This window comes from Quercus lobata, chromosome 3, assembly GCF_001633185.2.
Source record: "Quercus lobata isolate SW786 chromosome 3, ValleyOak3.0 Primary Assembly, whole genome shotgun sequence".
In the NCBI taxonomy this organism is placed as follows: Eukaryota; Viridiplantae; Streptophyta; class Magnoliopsida; order Fagales; family Fagaceae; genus Quercus; species Quercus lobata.
Genome location: NC_044906.1, coordinates 11758715 through 11766650, shown reverse-complemented (window position 1 = coordinate 11766650; position 7936 = coordinate 11758715).

Here is a 7936-nt window from a genome sequence, read left to right as displayed (position 1 = left end):
GCAATAATTGTCACCAAGAGCTCCCCAACAACGACAGAGAAACCAACCCACCTGTTGTGGCGGGGCGGCTTTTTTGTTTCACTGACTTTGATTAGACCAAATCAACCCAAAGAGAGGAACGTGCACGAGGGCACCACCTAATAAAGTGCAGGCCCCCATAGATAAATGTCCCCGGCTATTCAAAATGAATATCTCTTTCTTTCCACACCCGAAACCCAAACTACAACAAAAGGAGGAAAGCTCCATCGCCAATCACTCGATTTTGCATGCTCTGCTCCCAAAATGTAGATCACTTTTTGCTGTCTACTTTATAAGCTCCTTTTTGCATGCGCTCTACTGTATCTGCCACAGGTCTTATCAGCTTAAGCCAATCTATGTATGGTTGAGAATTGGACACCCTATCTAGGCAATCTCTATGCTTTTCCCCAGCTTTCCCTCTAGTAAAAGATTCGCTTGTACTGGGCTACGAGTGAAGGGAATAAACCCTAAGCAAGATCAGAGGGCACCTCCCTCCAAAAAGGAAGAAGTGTTGGATGAACTACTTGGGATTGCCTCAAGAGAGGAATCCATGAAATGGAAGTTCAAGGAGTAGGTGCTTGTTAAGTCTAGTCATCATTAGCTCTTTGTCTTTCCAGCCGCTTTCCTTTAAGCTCGTATCTTCACATCTTGCCTTTAGGTTTTATCAACTTGCATGCTAATAAGCTCTTTCCCTCGAGTTCTGTGACTAGACAGTTACAAATAATTGAAAAAGATATGTTCTTGAGAAAAATTAGAACCCTCTTGTGCCTGTCATTGAGCTCTTTGGTAATGTTCGTCTTCAATTCCTTAAAACATCCAACTTCTCAAGAACAATTCTTAAAAAGAAAAGAAAAAAATCATATTGTTCTCACAATTTAGTAAATCATGACGAAGGCATATTATTATTGACTAATCAAGTACACACAATTTTTCTTTAAAAGAAGAATAAAAACAATAAAATTTGAAGGATTAAATAAATTCAAATATAAATATGAAAAAATCTGTTTTTCTATAGCATAATTATTACAGATTAAATTTTCTATGATATAACTGACAACTATCAGGTTAAAATGCTTGTAACATTATCAATTTATCTCAATGATAAGCCTTTCAATCCAAGTACTCATTTAAAACTCCAAATTATCACAAAGATATTAAGTATCTAACTAAAGCCTTTCACAACAAAATCCCTATACATAACTATTCTATTGCAATACAAGTTCTACATATGTCCTAACAGTTTTATTTATATTAAAAAATAATTGAAGAAATTGTTCAATACCTTGTTCTTAATCAATTACCACATAACATATTATATATATATATATATATATATAAGTTGGGAAGAGGAACACCTTATGACAACCCATTTTCAAAAGAAAACTAAAAATAACAGCATCATATCCACCAAATCATTAAAAACTAAAATATATTTCTAACCAAAAAGACCTCATAATAATTTCATAAATTTTTTTCACAAAATACTTTCTCAGTTAAACCAAAGAGACAATAATTCATCCATTGGTTGAATCAAGATGATTGTTCAATTACACAAAGCCATGCTTACTCATATCAAATAAAATCTAAACAATTAGTTATACACACAAAAAAAAAAAAAAAAAACAAACCAAGTCCCTTCTTCATATATTAAAAGTTTTAAGCATTTTGTTAGGACATATGTGAATCATGGTAGGAACATATGTCAATATAGAATTGACTAATCCTTTGACAAAACGCACTTTACTTGTAATTGGGTAGATCTAGGATGTTTTTAATATGTCAAGGAACAAGGTTTCAAGTTCAAATGTTAAAACCATGCAAGTCCGTCCAAGAATCAAGTGAAGAACTGCTGGGTTTTAAAGCTCAATAGATAGCATCTATCGAGGTTTAAAAGGCAGCTTTGCCCGATGCTCGACAGCTACTTGATAGATACCTTATCTATCGAGATTTAAGAAAATTAGATTTTCAGTTCTGATTTCTCTCCAATCCGTGGGTACATGTTTAGGCTTTCTTTTCTCACAACCCTAAATATATATAAGGATTATTTTAAGGGCCGTCAAAGGTTGCGCAAGTGTGAGACAAAGTTTTTGTTCGTGCAAATTGTGATCGGAGACAGAATTTTCCCGAATTCATCTTTCTCTTGAAGAAGCTGCTGTGTTTGTACACCGTAGGGTTTTGAAACCAAGGAGCTTCGTGATCTTCATCGTGTGGATGAACTGAAAAACTTTGCATCCAACATCTTTCTCAAGTTGGTGTGTAAGCCGCATACTAGGATCCGCGCATCGATTGGTTAGTCACGTACTGGGAGCCGTGCATTAAAAGAAGAGATTGTCACTACAGAACAAGTCCAATTGGGTATTGGGGGTAAGGGTTCAACTATAGGTTGGTATAAGGTACTAGGATTCCTTTCCTTGTAACCGCTTGTTGTGATAATAGTGGATTATAGGGAGTGGTGACCTTAAAATCACCCGGTGGGGTCTTTGCCTTGGAGGTTTTCCCCATTCGTAAATAAATCACCGTGTTAACTTTATTTTCTGCTGCATAATAATTTAGTTGGTGATTTGTTCGTGTTACCACGCATATTGCATGTTAAACTGATTAATTAATCAACTTGACTAATTTATTGGTTAATTCATCACAAGGGGTCAATACATTCTTGACCTATCAAGTGGTATTAAAGCAAGCACACCCTAATTAGGTTTTAATCTTTGTTGTGTGATCCATTGACCCTTGCTTTCATGGCTACAACCAGCATGAAAAGATCTTTGTTTTCAAATACATCTTGTTTTTCTAATCTCTACTTGATTGAGTGTATCAGAAAATGCAAGTCTAAAAGTTATTTGAAATCCATCATTGATGAGAATGCAAAATGTCATATTTTTTCTCCCTTAATGTTTAGTCTTTTATATTTATTTGGTGCCTAAATGTACTCATTATTCTTATATTTTTATTTAGGATGCAAATGGAGGCATTAAGTGCAAAACGTAGCTAATTGGGCGATTCTGGACAGCTTTGACATTGCTTCGTAATCTGGGCATAACTCTCTCGTCCAAGCTCTGATTGAGATGATTCAAGATGATATGGAACTCCAAGACAATTCTTTACAACTTTCATGTTTTGAGTTTTGAGAGATACGGGATGAATCAAGGTCGAAATTGGGCTTGAAGTTGCTGTACCTGCACTATTGACATTCTGGAATGTTCATTTGCCTGCAATTCTAATACACAGATCTAACGCGGTTTATTTTTGGAAGCTTCCAGATCTGATGCACGAAAATTCCAGCTGAAAAACACCACTTTCCTAGTTATATTAGGGGTCCGTTTGGATTGAGTTTATTGTTGCTGAAACTAAAAACTGAAAACTGAAAACTGAAAGTACTGTAGCAAAATAATTTTTAAATGCGTGAATAGTATCGTGGGACCCATTTTTAATATTTTTTAATACGTGAATAGTGCATGAACAGTACATGAACAGTGAACCCATGTGAGGTTACTGTTCATGTGCAGGAAAAAAAAAAACGTGGAACTAAAAACGCAAGAATAAGCACAATCCAAACCCTCACTAGAACTTTGTTTTATTTTTAATATTTTTCCTTAATTAGTCAGATTTGGATATTATTATTTAGAATATTTTTAGGAGATTTTGTGAGCTTGGGAAAGGGGGAATTAATGTGTAAAAGGGGGAGGAGAAATTAGAATTGGACTCACACGCCTCTCTCTAATCTCTTCTCTGATTTTCTCCTTTGAGTTTTCATCATGGCCCTGCGTGGCTAAACTTTTATACTTGGTCGAAGGAAACTGAAACCTCGGAATCAATGAAACTATGAGATCTTTATTGTTCAATTTATGCTTTGAATATCGGATGTTCTTTTGTGCTTATTTTCATGATTGTCTCGTTTAATTACTAGGAGGCCTACTAGTTATTATTCGTTGCAATCTACTGCTAGGTTAGATATCAAATCCGTAATTGTTTGATCTCTCTAACTTGTGAAGCAACCAAGATTTAATGATTTGCTGCGTCAGAAATTATTAGATCTTAGGAAGAACGCTCGACTAAATTAAATACAACTACTTGTGCTTGTGTTGTTTAGTTTAATCGATCTCTCTAATTCTTAAGGCTGCTACTAGATTAAACCTTTAGCGCTTGTCTTGGGTTGTTTAGTAGTTAGGGTTAATTAGATCGCTTGTTTTCTAATTAACTACGACTAAGGAGAGATAGGAAAATAGTTCCAACGGTGAATATTCAAAGTGTGAATTGATATATACTTGCACCGATGATCAGTTGTAAAATTTCGATGGTGGATGTTGACTTAGACCAAGGTTTGTTCTTTTGATTGATTTCGATACTTTAATTTGAATTGTTCCTTAGTTGTTTTTTTTCTTAAAATTGTTTTCATTATACTCAACCCTCCCCCCCCCTCCTTGTTCACGTAGCATAAAACTAGGCTAGATACTCTCCATGGGAACAATCCTTACTCGCACTACTACATATGTTTTAGGAGTATAGGTTTTATTTTTGGTTGCCTGCGACAGTACACCAATCATAATGACCATTGGAAAAGATCTTAGCATAACAAAGAAGAAACTAGACTATCTCAGAATGAAAATGTGCAGAAGAGTTCGTCTGAGAAGAGTAAAAGTTAAACACTTTGTTCATAAATGGCAGATGAGAGAAAACACCATTCCTACTGATTTGTCATCTAAACATGAGGTGTGCTTTATGATGAAGTCTGCATTCAAGGTTATGGACACATGCTTATGGTACCTTGATAGTGGCTGCTCAAGATACATGACTGGAGACCGATCTCTCTTTAAGGTTTTCGAATCTAAGAAAGGTGGTAATGTCACTTTCAATGATGGGAGCAAATCATAGATTAAAGGAAAAGGAACAATCTCTATACCTGGACTACCAGACATTGCAAATGTGTTATATGTAGAAGGTCTGAGAGTGAACCTGTTAAGCATAAGTCAGATATGTGATCAAGACTTTATGGATCTGTTCTCAAAAGGAAAATTCCTTGTGTTAAATGAGTTTGGAAAGAAACTCATAAGTGGTGTTCGCACTCTAGACAATTGTTATGGTTTGGTCCCTGATGCTGATATTGTGTGAAATAGCACTCATTTGCCTAATGAAGATCTATGGCACCAAATAATGGGACATGCTAGTTACAAACATCTTTCAATTGTATCAAAGCATGAATCATTTTTGGGGATACCAAAGCTCAATAGAGAGAACAATGTTGTGTATGGACCGTGTCAATTTTGGAAACAGACGAAAGCCAAACATCCAGGCACTCAGACATCCACTACGTCTAGACCATTGGAGCTACTACATCTGAATCTCATGGGTCCAACTAGAACCGAGTCTCTTAGTGGGAAGAGATACATCATAGTCGTGGTAAATGACTTCACTTGGTACACTTGGGTCATTCTCCTAAGATCTAAGTCAAATGCTCCTAAGCACATTGAAGCCTTGTGCACAAGATTGTAAAATGAGAAGAGCTTAAAGATTGATCGAATTCGAAGTGACCACGGTAAAGAATTTGAGAAATCTTACATGGAGTCTTTTTGCACTAGATCAGGTATATCTCAAGAATTCTCTGCTCCTATTACTCCTCAGCAGAATGGTGTAGTAGAAAGAAAGAACAACGTTATTCATAAGATGGCTAGAGTTATGCTGCACAACAAGGATATGGCTAGAAACTTGTGGGGAGAAGCCGTCAACACTGCATGTCATACCGTTAATAGGGTGTACTTCAGACTCGATACCAAGAAGACTCCCTATGAGTTATGGAAGGGAAGGAAGCCAAATGTTAAGCATTTCAGAATCTTTAAAAGTACTTGCTTCATTCTCAAGGATAGAGAGAATGTGGGCAAATTTGACTCCCGAAGCAATGAAAGAATATTTCTAAGATACTCCTCTACAAGCAAGGCTTATCGGGTATACAACAAAAGAACCAAGAAGGTGATGGAAACCGTTAATGTTGTTATCGATGAAGCTTCAGAGTCCAGGTCAGAGAAAATTAGTGAGGAGATCCTTAAAGAAATTCTTTCTCTCGAGCCCAAGGATGTTCAAGAACTTGTTGATCAAGAGCTTGCATCTCCAAGTACTCCCGCCACTCGAAGTATTGTAGAAGGTTCAGCAGACATGTCTACCTCACCTGATTCTGAATCCCAAGAAGAGAAAGGACCTTCCTCCAGGATTAAGTTGAATCATCCTCCTGAAGTTATTGTGGGAAACATGAATGAACTTATACTAAGGAAGCGTACAGTTGATAAATGCATTGCTAACTTTGTGTCTTATTCTTGTTATTTGTCACATGTTGAACCCACCAAGGTTGAGGAAGCTCTTCAGGATGAAAGCTGGGTTGAAGCTATGCATGGAGAACTACTTCAATTTCAAAGGAATGATGTCTAGACTCTAGTACCCAGACCGAAGGGTGAGAACATCATTGGCACAAAGTGGATATTCTACAATAAGACTAATGAGGAGGGTAATGTGATCCGTAACATGGCTCATCTTATGGCACAAGGATACTCTCAAATGCAAGGAGTGGACTATTATGAGACATTTGCTCCAGTAGCTCGTATGCAGTCCATTAGGATTCTCCTAGCCCTGGTGTGCCATTTGAAGTTCAAGCTTTACCAAATGGATGTCAAGACCGCTTTCTTGAATAGGTTTCTTAAAGAAGATGTCTATGTGGCTCAACCAAAAGGATTCATTGATTCACACTTTCCGGATCATGTGTTGTAACTCAAGAAGGCACTCTATGGTTTAAAGCAAGCCCCTAAAGCTTGGTATGATCAGCTCACACAATACTTGGTGTCACATGGGTTCACAGGAGGAAAAGCTGATCAAAATTTTTTCATAAAAAGGGAAGATGGCGAGTTAACAGTTGCTCAAGTCTATGTTGATGATATCATCTTCGGGTCTACTAAAGATGAACTAGCTCATAGTTTCTCCAAACTTGTGCAGGCTGAGTTCGGGTTGAGCATGATTGGAGAGTTGAATCACTTTCTTGGGTTGTAGATCCGCCAGCAAGAGTCAAGTATATTCCTATCTCAATCTAAATATGCTAGAAATCTTGTGAAAAAGTTTGGTTTGGAATCTACTAGTTCTGTTAGAACCCTTATGAGCCCAAATATTAAACTCACAGTTGATTTGTTGGGTAAAAGTGTTGATTCTTCTCTATATAGAAGCATGATAGGTAGTCTTCTTTACCTTACTGCTAGTAGACCTAACATTAGTTACATGTGAGAGTGTGTGCTAGATATCAGGCTAATCCCAAAGAGTCTCATATGATTGCTTTTAAAAGAATCATATAATATGTCAAAACCACTGCCGACTTTGGTGTGTGGTACAGCAAGGACACAAATGATGTCTTAGCTGGGTATTTTGACATAGATTGGGCTGGGAATGCTGATGATAGAAAGAGTACACCGGCAGGTTGTTTTTATGTGGGTAATAATCTTGTCTCCTAGATGAGAAAAAAGCAGAATTCCATCTCATTATCCATTGCAGGGGCTGAATACATCGCTTCTGATAGCTGTTGCACCTAACTTTTATGGATGCAAAAACTCCTCGAACTAAACACATAGAGATTCAACATCACTTCATTCGGGAGCTTGTCGAAAATGGTACTCTCACTCTTGAGTTCATTCACATTGATGATCAAAAGGCTGATTTGTTCACCAAACCTCTTGCTAGCAAATGGTTTGAATTCCTTCACCAAAACATTGGTGTTATGTACATGGATTGATCTTCTCTTCTCCTCCTTCTTCCTCATGCATTTGCATCTAGTTTTATGCTTTCCTTTGTTTAACATGTTTTTGTTTGTTCATTTTCAGTTTTTCGTTATTTTTTTTTCATAAAAATAAAAAAATCAAAATTTGAAAAATCAAAAAAATACAAAAACAGT